We start from the raw sequence: 21,648 nt of genomic DNA on the forward strand, positions 1-21,648 counted from the left end.
ATGGAGGAGGGGGAAGGTTGGCAGATCTGCCAGGAATTACTGTGGGGAGACGCTTCTCAGAACGGTATGTCCTGGAAAATACACCAAAAGAGTTATCCCTTTTCTATAGTATTTCTGTGACTAAAATAATGGTACAGCAATAATGAAGCTAATATATATCCCCACCAATTCCACATCTTCTTCTCTCTGTCCTTTCTTATCCTTTCTCTAAGTCGTTTTCAGACTGCTAGGCATGTTGTCTTTTTGAGAAATTGTCTTGGCTCCTGTTAGATTTTATTCTTTCGGTTCCATGAGATTCAGCTTTATTTACAAAATGTTGGTTTTATGAGTTCATATTATTCTTTAACTGGCAGCTCTAAAACCCTTTCTCTTGCCAGTAAAGGGAAAAAGGCAAAGAAGAGTTAGGAAGCAGCATCTTTGAAGATAAAAAACAGAAATCACTTTCTAGGACATCAAAAGGCAATGAATTGAGAAACATCTAGCCAATTTCATGAGACAGTGCCGACCTCTTAGTTCTGTTCTTTTAAGGGAAGCCCCTTGCATGGATTCTACATCTCAGATTTATTAATCCACATAGCTTCCCATCCATCAAATCCCTGTCTTTTTCTTAATTTGTCTTAGCTGAACTAAATGAAAATCAATCTTTGTTGAACTCAAGTTTGGGGAAACATCTAGGGAAGCCTGGGCACGAAGCTCTGGGGAAAGGCAAAGAAGTCTGGAGGTTAGCTGAACTCTTTGTTCGGAACAGCTGTAATTTTTCTATTCTTCCTGTATAGATGATTTCCTCTACCATTTTCTTTTCTATTAAAAGCTTCATTTTTAAAAATATGATACCAGATATCAAATAAAATTATACAACTATCCAAGTAATATTGATATATCATACATTGTCTTTGCTACATACTAAGTACTGTGATAATCACTTTTTATTCACTGTGTTCTTTTTTTTTTTTTTTTTTTTTTTTTTTTTGCGGTATGCGGGCCTCTCACTGTTTTGGCCTCTCCCGTTGCGGAGCACAGGCTCCGGACGCGCAGGCTCAGCGGCCATGGCTCACGGGCCCAGCCGCTCCGCGGCACGTGGGATCTTCCCGGACCGGGGCACGAACCCGCGTCCCCAGCATCGGCAGGCGGACTCTCAACCACTGCGCCACCAGGGAAGCCCTATTCACTGTGTTCTTTACTTCTCATAATAATCCTGCATACTGAGTATAATTATTCACATATTATATATGAGAAACTTAAGCCTCAAAGAAGTTACTTTTTTTAAAAATGAAAGCTTCTTTCTTTCTTCCTTCCTTTCCTTCTTTCTTTCTTTTTGAATGTGTTGGGTCTTCGTTGCCGTGCGAGGGCTTTCTCCAGTTGTGGCGAGCGGGAGCCCCTCTTCATCGCGGTGCATGGGCCTCTCACTGTCGTGGCCTCTCTTGTTGCAGAGCACGGGCTCCAGACGTGCAGGCTCAGTAATTGTGGCTCACGGGCCCAGTTGCTCCACGGCATGTGGGATCTTCCCAAACCAGGGCTCGAACCCGTGTCGCCTGCATTGCCAGGCAGATTCTCAACCACTGCGCCACCAGGGAAGCCCCAGAAGTTACATATTTAATCCAAGGTCACACAGCAATTAAGTGGCAAAGATGGGATTCAAACACAGGGCTGTTTGATTTAGAAGAATATGATTTTAACCACTGATACAATCACACAGTTTTCCCTAATGTTCTGATACTTACTTAAATAATTCTGTGATTGTGTCTACAGGGATCCTTGAGTTCCCAGTTTCAGAGCTAAAGATAAAATTATACAAAGATATACATACTTAACACAATCATTTATTCCATGTCCTTTAAAATACGACAATAGAAATTAAGGATTTTCATATTGCCACTTAATCCCAGATAGTTAAATGACTTATAAAATCAGAGAAAGGGATGCATTGGGTATCGGAACCTAAGTCCCTCATTTCTTTATTCAGCACTCTGCACACTGAATTGTCCAAACAAGCTCCAACTCAAATATGTTGCTTCCTAAAACCTTTCATCTCACTTCAGGAATCACCAAGTCTCATCCCAGTCTATGAACACTCATGTTTGCTGACTGTCATCTGGTTTGGTAAAAGAATACAGGCTCCACGGTGTCTACAAAGCCAACTTCTACAGTTACTTAGACCCCAGGCAAAACTGGAAATCTGGGCTCAATTTACAAGATGCTCCTTCAACTCAAAGCAAAATAGAGAACAGGTTCTGCGTCTCTTACCTTGGCGAGAGATGAAGTTGGGAAAGGCTGGCCTTTTTCTCATCAGACTCTGGATGTTTCCTCTGAGAGAGGTGTGAAGTTAAAGTCTGGGGAATTTCTCCCATGGTACCACGGCCTCACCTGGAAGGCAAGGGGCCTTTTAGATCTATTCTACTGCCTTCCCACACTCTGCCACATCCTTGTATTCACCTTTCATTACTCCAACTCATCAACATAAAAATATCCCTTCCTACATTCAGGAAATTTACAACTGCAAGAAATGGAGCCAAGTAACTTGTAGGAACTGGAGGAGATATTGGTGGCTGGCAGAAACAGGAGGCTTGAAGGTAGGACTGATAAAATAGAATATGAGAAGGATGAAATGGTGTCTCTGAGTAAGACGGAAGCAGAGCACGAGTTAAGCATTTGTAAAGATGTGAAGGGAAAGGACAGGATGATAGCTTTGTTCACCAAATCACAGTACACAAGAACTTGAGAGCACAGCTTTAATTTATAGAGAGTAGTTTTAGGGAAGATAGAACAGCAGCTTTAAACAACAGCAAATGATTGAAGAAAAACTGAAGTAAAACACAATAATGATATCATTAGTTATTAACAGAAGTTCAAAATAGTTAGCCACTTTTAAAGTTGACATGAGAAATGAGAACATGTTCCTCTTTGACCTCCCTCAGTCAGAGGCAGATATCTGGATGGACCTCTGTCTAATCCAAAGGTACTCCATTTAAGTGGAAATTTAAATTATTCTTAAAATGATTTTAACTTTAGGCAATAGATTGAGAAGAAGAAAGTCTGCTCAGTAGCTGAATAGCTACTGAATAACTCAAATCTACCAAACTTCTTCTGTACTCCAGCCTGTATCTTTTTCAACTGGTCTTTTATTGTTTTCTCAAACAAAACAAACAAACAAAAAATTGGAAGGAGTGACACTCCCCCGTCTTTATTCCATCTTGGTTTTCCCTCCGTACTTCTGATAGTTCCTCAGACGAACAATCATCCTATGAGCTGGACTGGATTCTGAAGAAAGGTCCCACGGAAGGTAAGTAACTCTTCCAGCTGAGGGGTGTGACTTTAGGAAATGACCTAAATGTCTATCAAAAGAGGACTGGATAAAGGGAACGTGGTATATATATGCAATGGAATGTTATTGTGTGACGTTCAACAAGTTACTTAATTTCCTGAGCCTCACATTTTTCAGTGACACAGTTAGGGATTATGAGACTTGACGCACAGGACTGTTGGATGGATTAAATAGGACAACATATGTAGAGCACCTCCATTAATCACTGGCATGTAATGTCATGGAGTACACACACACACACACACACACACACACACACACACACACACACACACGCAATGTTATTTCCAAAAAGATAGGTTTAACTCCATTGGTTTAGTGTTAGTTTGGTTTTCCGCCAATAGTCAAGGAATAGATTGTTAAGAATGACCAAAGCAGAGGAGAGTAGACGAAAAGTGGGAGTGATTGAATCAGCAAGGTCTCGTCCAAGGGGAACGAAATTGGAAGCTGGAGGAGCTCAATTTAGTTCTGACACTGCCATGCAATGCCTATGTGACTTTTGAAAAAATCGTTTCATTCTCTTTCTAAACATGTGTTGAAATAGACTGCTCTAATTGTGTGCGTCTAGATTATTTCATCCTTGGAATAGATAAACAAGATAGAGAAATAATTATATAATCCAGGGTTTGAAGGAACACTGTGTTCTTAATGCTATTTTGAAAGTGGTCCTTCCAAGGATGACTGGTGTTTGGGTGTCCACGCCTGAGCTTGAAAACCACTAGCAAGATGCCTTGCAAAAATTTCACTCAAATCACCACCTCCAGGTTGGCCCTCTCTGCTGTCATTTCCTAGTGCTGTCAAATAACTTCATTCATTCAAGTTGGACGTTGATATGCTTTGAAATCCTTGGGACGAAAAAAAGCAATCTTTTTAGCCAGGCTTTGGTCAGTGGAGAAAAATCTCACGGCAGAGGTCTGAAACTCTACAATTCCTCTCCTTTGTTTCATCATCTAGTCACTGCAAACTCTGGAAATGGGATGAAATTCAGAAAAAGTTGGAAGAGGACAGAAAGGAAAAATTTCCAGGCTAGTAGTAGGGAGAGTAGAGTGCAGAACACGTCTGCTGATCAAGGTAAGAAGTGAACAGGCTGTGAAATAGGAGATTGTTTCCACATCTGACTCCTCCCTGATAGAATTATGATGGAAAATGCTGCAGTGAAGTGTGGCTTGAGATGACCTGTGGAAATGTAATTTAGCCTCTGCCCATCGCCGTTCACTTGAACAGTCCTGTAACCAGTCCTGTAACCAGTGCTGCCTGAATCTTGGAGGCATCGTCCCTGACTCTGATCCTTCCAATTTATCATTCTCCCCGTTTCCTGTCTTTCTTGTAATCCTGCATTATCTCTTTCCTGTGTAATCCTACATCATTTCTTTCCTGCCACTATGAAATTTTAAAAGAGATTTTTATTTTGTTGTGGGGATGGAGGGATTTTTCATTGGAGTGCTTTCTCTGGCTTTTGGTAGGAGATAAATGAGTGCAAGTAAGAATGGGATCAAAAGGAAGGGAAGAGAAACGAAAGGGAACAAGATGTAATTTTTGGTTTTGTTTTGTTTTGAGGGAGCAACAGAAGGGCAGGAGAAATGGATATGGGGTGGGGTCTGGGATGAGTAAGGAGGAGAATCTGGCGTGAACACTTGTTTGTCTTGCTTTCCCACCAGACTGTGAGGTTTTTGAGGTTACCCGCGGGATCTTTTTTTTTTTAAATGTATTTTTTATACAGCAGGTCCTTATTAGTTATCTATTTTGTACATATTAGTGTATATATGTCAATCCCAGTCTCCCAATTCATCCCCACCCCCACCCCCACCCCCACCCCCACCGACTTTCCCTCCTTGGTGTCCATACATTTGTTCTCTACATCTGTGTCTCTATTTCTGCCTTGCTAACTAGTTCATCTGTACCATTTTTCTAGATTTCACATATATGCGTTAATATACGATATTTGTTTTTCTCTTTCTGACTGACTTCACTCTGCATGACAGTCTCTAGGTCCATCCACGTCTCTACAGATGACCCAATTTCGTTCCTTTTCATGGCTGAATAATATTCCATTGTATATATGCACCACATCTTCTTTATCCATTCCTCTGTCGATGGGCATTTAGGTTGCTTCCATGACCTTAGCCACTGGATCTTATTCATCTTTCTAACATACAATAGCTGCCCAGTGCTTGAATTGAGTCAGTATCCTATCCCTCTTATATCCCCAATTCTCTGGTGACATAGTAGATAGTGAAAAAGAGCATGTGTTTGGAGTCAGTAGGACTGAATTTGAATTCTTCTCTGTCACTTAGTGACCTCTGCCATTTCTCTTATTCTCATTTTATTTATCTGAAAAAAAATGGGGGTGCTGATGGAAAGTAGCTTATAAAGTTGTAGTGAGGATTAAATAAGATAATGCATGTGAGCATCTAGCAGGCACAGTGTTGGCATATGGTAAATGTTCCATGAAAGTAGTTCTTCTTCTTCTTCTTGCTAATTAGCGATGTGACCCTGGATAAGTCATTTTCTCACTGTAGCATGTGAAGGATGACAATTGTTACATAAAGTGTTGTAAAGATTTAATGAGATAATCCTTGTAAACTACCCAGTAAGTGTCTGTAATATAGAAGTTGCTCATTAAATGTTAGTTCCCTTCCTTATATTCCCAGCTGTCTGTCCCATTCTTTTCTTTCACTTTTCCTCTGAACGTAACCAGTCCTCTAGCCAAACTGAGCAACTTGTTCTAAGATGTCCTTCAGTGTTTGTCATCACGCCTTTGCTCTTTTAATTGCATAATCTCTTCTTCTGCATTCCTGTCTCTGTCTATTGCAACCTTGGGCATCTTTTAAGCCTTATCTCAAATAACACGTGCTTCACTATGTATTACATAAGTAAGCTTCCCAACTAGGATATCTCTCCTTCCTTAAACACTCCCTTAGCATTCTGTTTTATCTCTTTAGTAGCACACACCTTCTTCCTCTCTGAATTACAGGCATTTCTGTTCTCCGTATGTGCCACACACTCTTTCCCCAACTATTGATGGTACAATCACAGGTATCTTCCCCTTCCCACCCCGGGCACATTTATCCATCAGAGTCCAACTGACTATCTAGGAAACTATCATCTCTGGAAAGACTGGATTCTTTTTTGCTGAAAGAAGGAAAAGACTCTCTTGCTGGATTCACATATTGAGTTAAATGCCTCTGGTGTGTCCTCATAGTAACCCTAGGACACCCTTCCATAAATCATACCTGGTTTCACTGAAAAATACTGAAATTGTCTGTTTACATGACAGAGTCCTACAATGAATTTTAAGCTCCTCAAAGGGAAGTCAGGCTTGTATTCTATTCATCTTTATAGCCCTAGTCCCATATACATTGTCTTACCTGCAAACCTTGTTTGGTGCTTGAAAACTGTAAGAGCTCAGTGAAGTTACCCTTAACCATCCACTCCCGCAGTCTATCATAACACACACAAAATATATCTCTGCTGTTTAGTTGAAGTATAAATTTAATTCCTTGCAAAGATAGGAAATTGCTATAATCTGAAACACAAAATAATTATAAGTATGCTCAAAGAAGGGAAAAATACTATTTCACTCATCTTTTTTCTCCCTTTGGCTTATATGGTAATCCAACTATTAAATTAGCTGATGATCCACTTTGTGAAATAACAATGTTCCCCCCAAATTTTCAGATGATAACATTGTAAAATCACATTATAGTGTAAGTACAGGAAAAACTGTCCTTTCTCTTCAAAGAAAATCACTTGAATAGCAAGAATTCCTCTGGAAGAGTAAAACAAGAAATGTTCCCTTACTGTGTGTGGGATGTAAATTTTCCCCCTGTGGGTTTTTCTTTCCGTGTAAATTTTTACACACAGATCTGCTGGAGTGAACCTGTATGTACAAGTTGAGGTCATAGAAAGAAACTGACTCCATGTACAGCACCAAATGTTTGCAGATTACAGATATAAGAATTTCAGTGGGGCTTCCCTCGTGGCTCAGTGGTTGAGAATCCGCCTGCCAATGCAGGGGACACGGGTTTGAGCCTGGTCTGGGAAGATGCCGCATGCTGCAGAGCAACTAAGCCTGTGCACCACAACTACTGAGCCTGTGGGCCACAACTACTGAAGCTCACATGCTTTGAGCCTGTGCTCTGTAACAAGAGAAGCCACCGCAGTGAGAAGACCGCAAACCACAACGAAGAGTAGACCCTGCTCGCAACTACAGAAAGCCCATGCGCAGCAACGAAGACTCAACGCAGCCAAAAAATAAATAAATAAATAAAATTATCAATCAATCAATCAATCAATTTATAAAAAAAGAATTTCAATGGACAGAAAACAAGAATACAGGAGGATGGCCAAAAGGCCATCATTAATTAAATAATTAAATTAACTACATTTTTTATTAAGTTAAAAAATGAATAATATTTATTAAACAGTTTCATTTCGTTCTTGTCTTCGCCTCTTTTCTGGTTCACCAAAACAAGCCTCTCATCTACGTCAACTATCTTAAAACAAAGCACAATTTTTTTTAGAAAAGGAAAAATGTGAATGACTTATCTGGAAGTAACATACAAAAAGTTCATTCACAAAAAAGAGAGACTAAGTCTATCTCCTCTCTCTCTATGTGCAATTTTTTTTACCCTGAACATTTGCTGAATAGCTGAAAGGAAGACAATTTTGTGCCTTTTTCGCTTTTCCCAGAAGTTGTGCTGTATTTCTTGGAATGAATTTCAGTACTTTCTTTCCATCTTCAGATGACATATGAACTTTCTCACAAGGTCAGCAGCCAGAGCTGGATGATTTGTGGGGATATACATTTTGAAGCCAAAGATTCTTGGGAACTAGAAAGAACTCAAATACAGATATTGGCTGTTCTCTATACTGTGGACTCTTGAGAAGAGCAGGGCTTAAATACTTAATATTTTGGTGCCAGGAATAAATCAAATGAACAATGGTGCAAAAGTAAAAATGTTCCTGGAACAATTGGAGGTCAGTTGGCAACTTTCACTTGGACTTCTCAGCCTTACATTTGGTCTTCATATTGTGCTATATACCTAAACTCACCCCTTCAAGGGCCAGGCACAGTTCCTCTGGCTGAGATTTTTCCTGTGTATGCTCAAGGAGAAGTAAAAGAACAGACTCACTGCTTCTCGTGCCAGCGTGTCTTTCTGTTGCACAAAAAGAAAGCAACCACATGGACTGCCATGAACAGATTTGGCAAACCTGGCTTGTAGGGTTGATTTCCATATGGTGTAAGATTAGAATTAATTATTCAAACGAGGGCAGTTAAAGAACCCTCAGGCATTTTGAATGTTCTGAAAGAAATAAAAGCTCAAGAAAGGAAAAGATACTGGAACATTTCAGTGAGTATCTAAATAAGTTTAGACAGTCCCTGGCATATAACTTATTATTTAAACTATCTAATCTGGGACTTAAATGATACTTTAAAGAAAAAATTCCCACTAGTGACATGCACAAAAATTGATTAAAAAAAATAGAATATATGCGTACAAAAGAAGCAATTGTTAGTACTCTTCAAAGAGGATCCGGATAAAGGGTATGCAAACAATTGAGCAAGTCTATAATGAAAATCCATAATAAATGCATGTAAATACAAAATGTAGTCTAAAATATTATCTTGATAAAGAGAAAATAGTTTATCTTTATAAAGTTCTTATGGGGACGCTTGGAACTGTCAACTGACTTGTCCAAAAAGATATCATAGCTTGGATGCCTTGGGTTTTACCTGACTTCAAACAGTTCTCTGTGTGCATGTTTATATGTGAGTGTACATATAATTTGTATTGGATTATATATTATTTATATTAGGTTATAAGTATCTAAAGAGTGACGATTATGTATTCTAACGTACATAATATCTGTATTCTAATATAACACGTGATGCATTGCTTGGCAAATAGTAAGCACTTAATAATTATTTGCTAGATAGAATTTATAAAAACAAGTTAACATATTACTGACAAGGCAGTTTCTAAGCACAATAATGATAATTCATTCATTTGCTAATTTTTCTCCAAGACTTTTTTTTTCACACACACACAAACACTGTATTTTGTTTTTACAAGAGATAAACTGACATGACCCCAAGCATTGTAAATGGATGACCACAGCAAAAGCAACAATGATTGCAATTACCAAACACGAAACACACTCATACTGTCAGAATACTGACATTCAGTCCAGTCATCCTCCACTGTAACAGCTCCTTTAGTTTGCAGTGAAAATTGATTTCTACAAGACTTTTAAACTACTACTTACTTTATTCCAGATACTGTTTTTTTTTTAAATTTTCTCTTGTTGACTTTAAAAAAAATTTTTTTTATTGGAGTACAGTTGATTTACAATATTGTGTTAGTTTCAGGTATACAGCAAAGTGAATCAGTTATACATAGACATATATCCACTCTTTTTTTTGTTTGTTTAGATCTTTTCCCATATAGGCCATTACAGAGTATTGAGTAGAGTTTCCTGTGCTATACAGCAGGTTCTTATTAGTTACCTATTTTATACATAGTAGAGTGTATATGTCAGTCCCAATCTCCCAGTTTATCCCTCCCCCACTTAATCCCTCATAACCATAAGCTTGTTTTCTACATCTGTGACTCTGCTTCTGTTTTGTAAATAAGTTCATCTGTACCACTTTTTTAGATTCCACATATAAACGATATCATATGATATTTGCCTTTCTGTGCAGATACTGTATTAATTGGAATTCATATCTGTCCTCAAGAAAATTATAGTCTATAGAGAGGATGATAGATAAACAAATAATTATAAATACTGTGAGAAAGTCTTAGTTATGTAAAAAGCTTTGTGCTGTAGAAAATAGTCTTAACAAGGAGGTAATTCTAGTTAATGTAAATGGGCCACACTCACCAATTAACATAAGACTATTAAAATAGATTTTTAAAAAGAAGTCTAATAATATGTGTTCTCTCAGAGACGCATTTAAGACAAAATAAACAGAAAAGCTTAAAAAAATGGAAAAATTATTTCAAGCAAACATAAGCTAAAGGAAAGTAGGAGTATCAATCTTAATGTCTGACAAAATAGAAGCCAAGGAAAAATGTCATAAAGGACAATGGAATATGTTTTATCCTAGAAAAAACACCAATAGCACAGAAAAATATAACCATCTTGAACATGAGGGCACTTAATATTTCAGCACATGTGCACCTAACTTTGCAGTCTGAGAATAGATCAAACGATACATTTCAAAGGGTCAGGGATAAACGTTGTCCTTTATGGCACATTAAAATTATTTTTTTCATTTTAATGTGATAGTAACTTTTATTTACTTTTCAAACCATCTATTTATCACGGTGCTATTGTGTGTAGGTACTACTGGTCTAGGCACTGAGAATACAGCACTAAGCAAAGCAGGCAAAACCCCTGCTCCCATGGAGATTAATTCTAGCAGAGGAGATAAACAATAACATAATACACATAAGTAAATAATTTTGTATGGGATAGTGGTAAATGCTATGAGTAAATGGAAAGATTATAGGCATGGCTTAGTGGGTCGGCAGCTCTTCTACATTCTCTGTAGTTCACTTACTCATATTTGGATGTTCCTTTGGATTAACCCACCCCCATCTGCCCCTGAAACATGTTCATCAATGTGCTGTGCTTTGCTAATGAGCAAGATGGAGAGATCTCTACCTTAGTAGAAGGCAGTTTTGTGGAATGAGATAATCATGAAAGTTCATGATTATAAACTTTGATAAATATTATGAAGGAAAAGTACAGTGAGTTGAGAAAGTACATGACAGAAGATCCAGACTTAGTTTAGAGGGTTAGGAAAAAATGTCTTGAAGAAGAATATTTGATCTGCGATTTGAGGTATAAATAAGAGTTAAATGTATAAAGGGGGTAGTAAGAACAGGAAGAGAAAGAGTCTTACAGGCTCAAGAAACAATAACTATATAAGTTGTAAGGGGGAATTAGGCTTTGTGGTTTTTTTTTTGTTTGTTTGTTTTTTTTTTTTTTTGCGGTATGCGGGCCTCTCACTGTTGTGGCCTCTCCCGTTGCGGAGCACAGGCTCCGGACGCGCAGGCCCAGCGGCCATGGCTCACGGGCCTAGTTGCTCCGCGGCATGTGGGATCTTCCCGGACCAGGACACGAACCCGTGTCTCCTGCATCGGCAGGCGGATTCTCAACCACTGCGCCACCAGGGAAGCCCAGGCTTTGTGGTTTTAAAGGCACAAGATCTTAAGTGTTCTCATTATACACACACACACACCACACAAAAGGTAGCTATGTGAGGTGATAAGTGAGTTAATTAACTTGACTATAGTAATCACTTCACACATTATATACCTTAAAAAATCATATTGTATAAACTAAATATATACAATTTTTATTTGTCAATCGTACCTCAATAAAACTGAAAAAAAAAATAGACATAAGACCAGGTTGGGGAATTAGGCAGGACCATGTGAAAACGCCAAAGATCTAACCTCTTTGAACCTTAAAGGTAATTGAAAACCATTGAAAAAGTTTAAGAAGGAGAAGAGTGATATAATTATACTGTGTTTAAAAAAAATGAGTTTGGCTGCAGTGAAGAGCACAGATTGGAAAGAGGTAACACAGGGAGATCAACTTGGGGTCCATTGTAATAGTCCATGTGCTAGAGTGATGGGAGCTTAAACCAAGATGATGTTGAAAAGGAAGAAAGGGAGAGGGATATGAAAGTTGTTTAGAAGGTGATGTTGAAACAATGAATGCAGAGGTAAAGGTGTGGTGTCAAAGATGGCTCCTTTGCTTCTGCTTTGCACAATCGGTGCTAATTTAGAGCAGTTCATAGTTTGTGGGAGAAATCAAAATGGATGTAGTGAGTTGAGGTGCTTTCGTGATATCTAGGTAGAAATATAGAGAAAGTGGTTGGTGTTCAGTGTCTGATTTGAACTGGAAATACAAATCTGAGGGTCATCAGCCCATGCAAATAAAATGGTTACATTTATTTTTCAAAATAAATGAAAATACACCTTTTCCTAGACAGGTTCCCACCTGTCTTCCTCCACGGAAGGAATGGCTTGGTACTCAAGGATGGATGAAGGGGATAAGTCCTTAGGGGTAAGCGACTGTCATTTCCTTTTGCTTACTATTTTTCAATAAGCCAAATAATGGTAGTAATAATAATAAAACCAAACAATATATTTCACAATCTCAACAAAATTGACTTATATATAACGAATTTAAACCAAATAATCCCACTGGGATGATTTGCTCAGAGTAGGCGATCAATTCGCATTTGTTGTTTGACCAAGTCACATGGAAAGTATTGCTAAATCACTTTTATAATGATGGCTTATAATTGAGTTTGTTGTAAGAACAATGACTATGGCCATAAATACTTCTACACTCTCCTTTAAGAAGATAAGAGAAAGCCCTTCCCAATCTGGAGGGGATGACTTTGGCTACCATAGTTCAGTGACAACATAAACTCAGACCCAAAGTTTCAGTCTGTCACTTAGCCTTTGGTAGGCCATGCGACTTCACAGCTAATATAATTTGGCTAACACAAAGTGTTTTATAAAACAGGCAATGTGGAAAGAACTCGGTAATTTTGCCAAAGTTTTTAACCACTCACCTTCCCAAATACTGCCACAGTCAAATTAATTTACAAAGATCTTGTATTTTTCGTGTCTTTTTCCATCCCCTCTCTAGGGACCAAGGACTTGGCAAGAACCTTAGCTCTAATAGCCCCATGGGATCAGGCTGAACAGTCATCTGGAAGGACCAGAAAAAGACACCAAGTTCAAATTATTATCAAGGAAAGGAAGTCAAGGGGTAAAACCAGGGGGACAATGCATTATACCTTGGGTCCTAGGGTAGAGTTTGGGGATGTGTAGACAGGAAATGTGGCCAGAAATTAAGAGATCAGTAATAGGTCTCCTAACCTAGTGCAAGGAGACAAGAATATGGAAAAAGGTCCAGAATGTAGTTGTGAATAAGCAAGGATGTAGGAGTTTCTTTGATTGGGGCTACGAGGATGGGGGCATTTCAAAGCTCTGGATCATCTCAGCCACCTGGGTCCTTCTGCATCACACGCCTCCTCTCTTTTGGAATGCTTCCCTCTCCCTTTGCCTACCTAAATCCTTTCTATTTTCCATGGACCAGCTCAGGTCCTATATCTTGTGTAACCATTGATACAATATTTAATTGGCCTGAGAACTAGTGGGCAAAAATCTATCTCCTAATAAAAATGCCAAGTCATAGTAGTATGTTTGTTTTAGGAGGTAGATGTTGCCGTCTTTTATGTGTCTTAAACAATTTTGCCCACTTTTCCCCAGAACTTTCAGTGAGTTTTTCTCTTCTTTTGCTGCTGAAAAATTTATATTTTCAGGAAATAATTACTGAAGATGTTTTAGTACATTAAATTTAATGCATCATATACTTATTGCGGGTTAGGAATCATGTTTTACTTACATTGCTTCATACACTTTTTAATAAAAGTAATATCTATTATTTATGAAGTCCCAAATATATTCCAGATATTTCACCTTTTTTATTTCTAATTTTCATAAAACCCTTCCAGATATGCATGTTATCTCCATTTTGGGTTTAGAAAGGCTACTTTGCTCAAAGGTTGACCCAGTAAATATTGAGGCTGAGATCAGAGCTAAGGTTTGAGTTCTCTCCTCTACTCCAGGCTGTCTTGGAATATCTGTCGACTTGATTAATCTGAATTCTTGATTACATAGTTTATGTCCCTCATCTCCTAGAGCTTCTGTGGCCATCTCCAGAGCCAGCCTACACAGCAGCCAGAGAGAGAGAGAGAGAGAGAGACCCACATTTTGTGCCTCCTCATCTCAAATGAGAAAAGCTTCGGTTTCTTTCTTTCTTTTTTTTTTTTTTTTTTGGTTTTCTTCTTCCTTCTTTTATGCCTTCACTATTCTTTTTCCTTTTACTTGTTCATAAACACTCATTTATTTTTAAAAGTAAGTTTCAACCCTACTTCCCACCTCCTTGATGTATTTTTCTATCAGTAAATGCCTGGTCTAGTATGAAAAATTTCCAAACGCTCTTTAGGTAACTAGCTAAATTCCAAAAAGTTAATTTGTTCAGCTGGAGCTGCTAATTTGTGTGGCCTTCCTATGGGGGGTGGGGGAACATACATACAGTTTCTTAGAGGAGAAAACCAATAGATTCCAGCATATTTATTCTTGGAAGCAACCAAGCTAATCTGTATGCCCCAGACAGTTCTGAGTCTTCTGGTGGCCACGGTCATGTGCTCGTACATTATCAGGTCAGCATAGACATGGTGGTGGAAAGAAACTATTGAAAACAGGTTTGGGAATGTATCCCAGAGATCAAAACTACGTACTGAGTTCTCAGTGTGTGCTATGTGCTTTTTAAAGATGTATCTATATGTCATATATAAGAAATATATTAAAAAATATTATATATATATAATATATAATAAATTATGGCAGTAGGAATGTGATCAATGCTGTATTATTCAGGGCCTGCACCGTGTGCTAGGGGAGCCCAGAGAGACCCATTTGACTGGGGCCCTTGACGACTTGATGAGGGGCCACCAACAGGGAAAGTGCAGTGGGCATTCTAGGTAAAATGAACAGCTAGTGCCTAGCACAAACCAGGGAAAGAAAGGAAAAACAAAGAAAGTTTGTGAAGTGTGTGACATCTGCTTCCTTTGGAATATTTCTCAAGTATGATAATCAGTGCTTACTCTGTGTCAAGTCCTTAACTTGCGCTATTTCATTTAATCTTCAGCTAGAAAGTTAGTTCTGTAATTATTCCCATTTTACATTGCAGAAACTGGGGCACAGAGAAATCAATAACCTTGAGAAAGTTCATGCTTTTATTGCACAGTTAATAAGTAGTAGAACCAGGCTGTCTGACTCCAGAGTCTGAGTGCTTAATCCCATGTTACACTCCCTTCTACCAGGCCCTTCCAAGTGTTTGTTGAACTAGAATTAATATTCGTGTGGTTCCTTCTGTGGACCACTTGTGTGCTTCACTAATCAGAAACCCCTATATTTTAATAGCACTTCACAAAATCTCCTGTGGAGAAAAAAAAGGAGCAGACCCCAAAGGAAATGAAAACCCTTAAAGGTGGAAGAGAGAGAGCTGAAAACAGACTCAATCCTGGATTTAGTTATAGGTCTGAATACCATGGGGGGACAGGAAGTGATAAAGGTTACATCCTTAGTTAACCCTAGAAGGGCAGTGAGTGCCAAAAAACATGGAAGGCAAGATTCAGACAAAACGTGTCTCATTCATGGGGATTAATGTGTCAACTTTTATAAAAGGAAGATAAAGGATCCTACTAGGGTTCAGGTAATTCGTTTTTTTGGTCATGTGCAGCTTGTATGACTGTCAGCTGCCTTTAGGAACTTCGTATATTCTTGGCTTTAATATTCACAGAGGCGCTCTACATGGATCTGAGGCAATAATCACATGTTGGAGCCTTGGATTCCAAGGGCTTTGAGCAAGCAGATTTGTGAGAAAAGAGCGAAAAGGAAACAAGGAGGAGGATGTTTATTTTTCATGAACAAACCCTGCCCTCGCTTCCTGAACTCAGACCACTCTAGACTTTTTTCCATTTTGCGCAATATTTGCAACACGGAGTAAATTTATTAAAACCAAACAAACTAGGCATTGAGTTTTGGCACTGAGAGTCAGACAGAAATAGAATCAGCTGCTTTTGAGTCGAGTCTAATTATTGATTTACAAACCAGTGGTAGATTAAGCCTGTGCTGGAATGAACTGAACCAAAATTATTTTCATTCTGAGGGGACGATAGGGAGGCAATATGTCTGGCCTGGCACCCAGGACAGGAACTAGTTAGTCTGTCGGTTCTGCCCTCCTTTTCTTTCAGTTTTCAAAACTGAAAATGTTAGTTCAAGGAACCCTTACAATCACTTTTCCCACCACCTTATTTTGCGTGGCAGAAACTGGGACTCAGAGAAGTAAGATGTCTTCCCCTTCTGAGCACGCGATCAAACAATACATCACTCAGTTACCAGACAGTACCTACAAAGGGGGATTTTCCATTTTGGCTCTTCTGGGTTGAAAACCCAATGTGGGAACAATTCAATTTGCACACAGGTGAGCACACATTCTGAGTCAACTCTTTATTAATTGAGACTCTACGTTGAAGGATTCTCCTGTTTCCTGATTTCTCCTGTTTTCTCCCCTCTACTTCTCAGCCATTCGAGGCTGCCTTTTATGGTGCATCTGGACAAGGGTGTGTGCGTGTTTGCACAGGGCTAGTTCACTGGAGTTTCTGAGTCCAGGTCAATGTGTATTTTTATATCTCAGAATGCTTTCCATTCTTCATCTAATTTTATCCCGACTGTATACTTGTGAGGAGATAGAAAGTTACGATGAACTCCATTTTACATGCATGGAAAATGAGACCAAGAGATGTTCTCAAGATGACATGGTGAATTTAATGGGCAAGTCCAGATTCAAACCCAAATGTCCCCTCTCTCACTTCAGTTTTCCTAACAGCAGGCCTCTCTCCCACCATTCCCTCCCATTAATATGAATTAGAAAAGTGTCTGATAAAGGAAGACTGGAAGGTACGTATGCTCCTATGCTCATTTTCACAAAAGATGCTTCTGGTTAATTTGTCCAATATGTTGGGCTAATTTTGAAGAGCATTTGGATTCCTAAGAGTCACTTCTTTTTTGGACTTTGTTATTGTAAAATTTAACTTTCCATGTCTAGACTGAAGAGACAGATCCTTTCATATGCTTCTTTGTGGACAATCCATGCCCAACCCTTCTAGTGGAAAATCATTTTACTGTGACAGATGATAAAAGGCTAGAAGTCTTAAAAACTAAACCCTTGACAGTCTTTTAAGAGCTGAGCAGAGGAGTAACTGATGGAAGGCACAGCTGCTTGGAGAGGTGACTTTTTCCTTAATGAGATTCCTATTCCCTTGGAGTTTCTTCCCTTTCATACAACTGTGACCACTTTGCTCAGATCTTAAAGGCTCGATCTCTCCATAGGAAGACAAAAAATAAAACCTTTTATCTTGTTGGATTTTGGAGTATCTGTTTATTTAAGGATAAACAGAAACATGGTCAAGAATTTGTGGAGGTGCATGAGAAATTAATATTGGCTTCAGAAATGAAACAGCCTTTGCTGTGGTTTGGGTTCTATTCCATTTTTGGTGACTAAGAGCTGTAACTATTATATGGTCTGTTCTAAATGCATCCATTTTAAGATCTTGCCTGATGGTTATCACAGCTTTCCTCATTCATTCCTTACCTATCTAGCAACCAAGTCCTTTTAAGTTTATTCTTAAAATTGTATCTCTTCTTGGAACTTGAGAAAGTTGTGTTTGAAACCGGATGTCTTGAAAACTATGTGAAAATTGTCTTTGTGACTTTTCGGAAATGGCTTGTGCTAAGGTACTAAAATGTAACTAGAATCACACAATTAGAAAATGGTGACTTTCTCCCTGAGGAAACGCTGATAAACTTGAATATTTTGTAATTTAGCAAATTGGAAAAATGAGACGGTGGAAGGAGAAATAGAGGGTCATAAGCTGATGACAGTTCTAAAACTGTCACCCTTAGTAAATTGCCATCTTAACACTTGGTCTAGCTTCCATAATTATATCCAGTCTTAACCTCACTGACTGCCATCCTTTTCCAAATACTAGCTGGCCCAACACAGCAATAGTTCTCTGACCCTTTAGCCCTTGCCTTACAAATCAACATCCCATCATTGGTGAATACCATTCTTGCATTTCACAATCATGTAAATACCTTACCACAAACCATCTGCCTGCCCACAAACACCTAACATTTCCACTTATTGACTGACTTAGCCTCTTCCCCTCTCCAGCCCTGGTATATTACTAGTGGTGTGAAGGGAACAGAGCAGGCGGAGTGAACAGAATGAGTCAATCCAAATAATTATTTCCCATTTTCATTCTGTGCCATGTTTGCCTAAGTGCAGTGGAGTGCCCTTTGGGACCAGGAAGATTCTCATGATCATGGTGATAAAAGTGGAGAGTGCAGGACAGGGCCAGAACTTTCAATATCCTGTTCAGTATGTATCTGCTTCCTTCTGGATACTTCATTCCCTGACTGTGCCCCTTTGTGCTATCCCCTCATACTAACTCAACCTGCCTCAACATCTCCCCCATGCCATCACCCGGATGGGGAGCAGGAAGTGGAGACAGGAAGGTAAGGCACCATTGACTCTGAACATAAGGGAAAAGATATTTAATAAGTGACATGATAGCGTTTATGAAACTTAGTCTGTATAAATAAGCATTATGGTCAGAATTGAGAAGTAAATCTAATGTTAGTTTCTGCTCACTCACAAATTACTATTCAAGTCTTCGCCTTCCCTTTGTTGAGTATACATCATCATCATCATTAAACTATTTGAATACTTACTGAGTACATTAGAAATTCAGACCATGTTGGAAGAAGTCATTGAGAGGACATTGACTTGTGAACTGGACCTGGGCAACTGGAGGCTCCTCACCCACTCCCCTGTCCTTGGAATGTATGTTCTGCCCACTGTTCTCATAGCTGGAGCTATTTCAAGGACACGGCCTTGAGAGAGTAATGTGTTGTTGAGGCCCTCTGGACAGTATACATGACTGAACCCTGTTAAGATCTCTATATAAACTTTTAAGATTCTGGTGGGCAGGCACAGAGATCTACTAGTCTCTCGGCCACCCTAAACAAGCCTTGGGTGAAGTCCCCTTGCTGATTAAAACTGCCACCTACTGATCTGGAGTGCTCTCTTTCTTCTGTCTCTCCTTGCTTTTAGTGTGCAGGGGCCAATTTTAGATTTCCCCTGGGGAGCTCTCAAGTTTGAGAACCAACAGACCAAATTCCCAGTTAACTTCATATTTGTCCTCTACTGGGAAACCAGATGGCTGGGGATGGGAAGGGCTGAAGTCAACATTATGGGGTCTACTCTGTTTCCTGAAACATCTTCACTGCATGGGAGACACAATAAATGCTTGAGGAAAGGATGAATGGGTGAGTGACTGTGAGAACTGCCCCTGGAAGCCTGTTCTAACCCTTTTTGTGAAGATAACATAAACAAACATTCACCCCCAATCCCAATTCAGTGAAGTAGCTATATATTTTATTTGATAAAATAAATTTATTCTTTCCTCATTCTTTTGCATAGCATTGGCACAATGATTATGGTAGCCTGAAAGAAGATAACTGTGGTGAGCAGATCACCCCCAACTTCTTTAGATCAGAAGCACTCTTCCCGTATGTCTGAGTCCATTCAGGCTGCAATAACAAAATACCACAGACTGAGTGGCTCATAAACAACAGAAATTGATATCTCATGGTTCTGGAGGCTGGAAGTCTGAGACCAGGGTGCCAGTATGGTTGAGTGAGGGTCCTCTTCTGGGTGACAAACTTCTAATTGTATCCTCACATAGTGGAAGGGGAAGGAAACTCTCTGGGATCTCTTATAAAGGCACTAATCCCATTCACAAGGGTTCCACTCTCCTGACCTAATCACCTCCCAAGGAGCCCATCTCCTAATACCATCACATTGGGTGTTGGAATTTAATATATGAATCCTGGGGTCACACAAACACTCAGACTATAGCACCCCGGCTGCTGGGTGTGTTGACAGATGACAGCTCTTAGCAGAATTCCCACTCACTAACTTCAAACACAGGGATTGTCCTCTGCTAAGGAGAGTCACCTTGCCCACAATCACACCCTTTCCTGTGTGTGGCTTGCCTCAAATGATCAACAGCAGGGCATAAAGGACCCACCCCCATTCTCCAATTTGGGATAATTCTGCAAGGACATTTCAGCACCAAATAGCCCCATGGGATGATCTGGATATTGTGTGACTCTATCACATCCCAGCTTTTCCTTCTGCCCAGTCCTACTTTCTTCATTTCCTCATAGGTCCTAAGAACACCCCCAATAAACTTTCTACAAGGAAATTCAGTCTCAAAGTCTTCTTTCTGGGAAACATGACCTGTAACACTACATTTTAAATTAATTAATTAATTAATTGATTGATTTTTGGCTGGGTTGGGTCTTCGTTACTGTGCGCGGGCTTTCTCTAGTTGTGGAGAGCAGGGGCTAGTCTTCATTGTGGTGTGCGGGTTTCTCACTGAGGTGGCTTCTCTTGCTGTGGAGCACGGGCTCGATGGGCATGGGCTTCAGTAGTTGTGGCACATGGGCTCCGTAGTTGTGGCTCATAGGCTCTAGAGTACAGGCTCAGTAGTTGTGGCGCACAGGCTTAGTTGCTCCCCAGGATGTGGGATCTTCCTGGACCAGGGCTTGAACCATGTCCCCTGCATTGGCAGGTGGATTCTTAACCACTGTGCCACCAGGGAAGTCCAACACTACATATTTGTTAATTTTTAAATTCTTACTTCACTACAGCTGGAATTTTGTCAAATCTCATCTATTTTTTCTTCCTCAAGCCCAGGCTAAAACCATGTTACTGTATTAAGACTAGTAGGTCTAATGTAGAAATTGAATCCTGCTGTTAAGACTTAGTGTAACTGTTTGGACAATGACACATTAAAGTCTGAATTCCACACAATTTTTCAGAACCTATACACGTAGCTTAACCCCCTCATCCTTCACTCTCCCTTACCTTCTGCTCCTAGAGTCACTCAGATATTTCACTGTGAAGCTCACAGAAACAATGACCTCTGGTTGCAGAATGGAACGAAAAAGAATGACACCCTGGCCTATCTTGGAAATGATCTGAAAGAGGGTGAATCTCATGCTTGTTTACAAAGGTATGATTTTAAAATTCATTTGTTTCTTTGATTTCTTGAGTACCATTCCTTCAAAGGTTCAAAACTCAAAAGAAGTTTTAAACATTCTTCTTTTTCTATTCTTAGGTCTCTGTATGTAAAAGTGCTGTAATTAGGAGCATGCCTCAGATATATCCCACTTCCTGTTCTATTTTCCTTGCTTAGGAAACCAGATCCTTCCAGAAAGGTGAAATAAATAGGACTGGTTCCAAACTCAATTGTGAAGTAAAGTTTGTCCATGATGAACCTCTCCCCTTTTGTGGTTGACTCTGTCCCTTTGTTGTTTCTCTTCCCCGACTCCGGGGCTACTCAGCCCACTGCCAGCCTCCCATCCATCCCTCTCCACAGCACCCCCTTCTCCTTTATCCAGCTTTCTCTGTCCTAAAGTTCTCTGCATCAGTCTGATGGCTTCCATGCTGCCTGTTGTCACTACAACTGAAATTTCCTTGTTCTATAGCTCACCACCCAAGGCCAACTTTTCTCTCTTAGGAGGCAATTTAGCCTGACGTACTTGTAATTGATTAGTAAGTATTAAATGAATGAATGAATATATGAA

General features: G+C 39.5%; 1 protein-coding gene across 1 annotated transcript in view; it reads left to right on the forward strand.

The window, feature by feature from the left end:
• The window catches only part of PDE6H (phosphodiesterase 6H), a 161,859-nt gene that overhangs the window by 74,428 nt on the left and 65,783 nt on the right, over positions 1–21,648 (forward strand). The window contains exons 3-4 of the mRNA XM_059082242.2: positions 12,332–12,409; positions 20,940–21,074. The gene's annotated coding sequence lies outside the window, so the exon portion shown is untranslated. The remainder of the gene's footprint in view (positions 1–12,331; positions 12,410–20,939; positions 21,075–21,648) is intronic.

Source organism: Kogia breviceps, chromosome 12 (genome assembly GCF_026419965.1).
Source record: "Kogia breviceps isolate mKogBre1 chromosome 12, mKogBre1 haplotype 1, whole genome shotgun sequence".
In the NCBI taxonomy this organism is placed as follows: Eukaryota; Metazoa; Chordata; class Mammalia; order Artiodactyla; family Physeteridae; genus Kogia; species Kogia breviceps.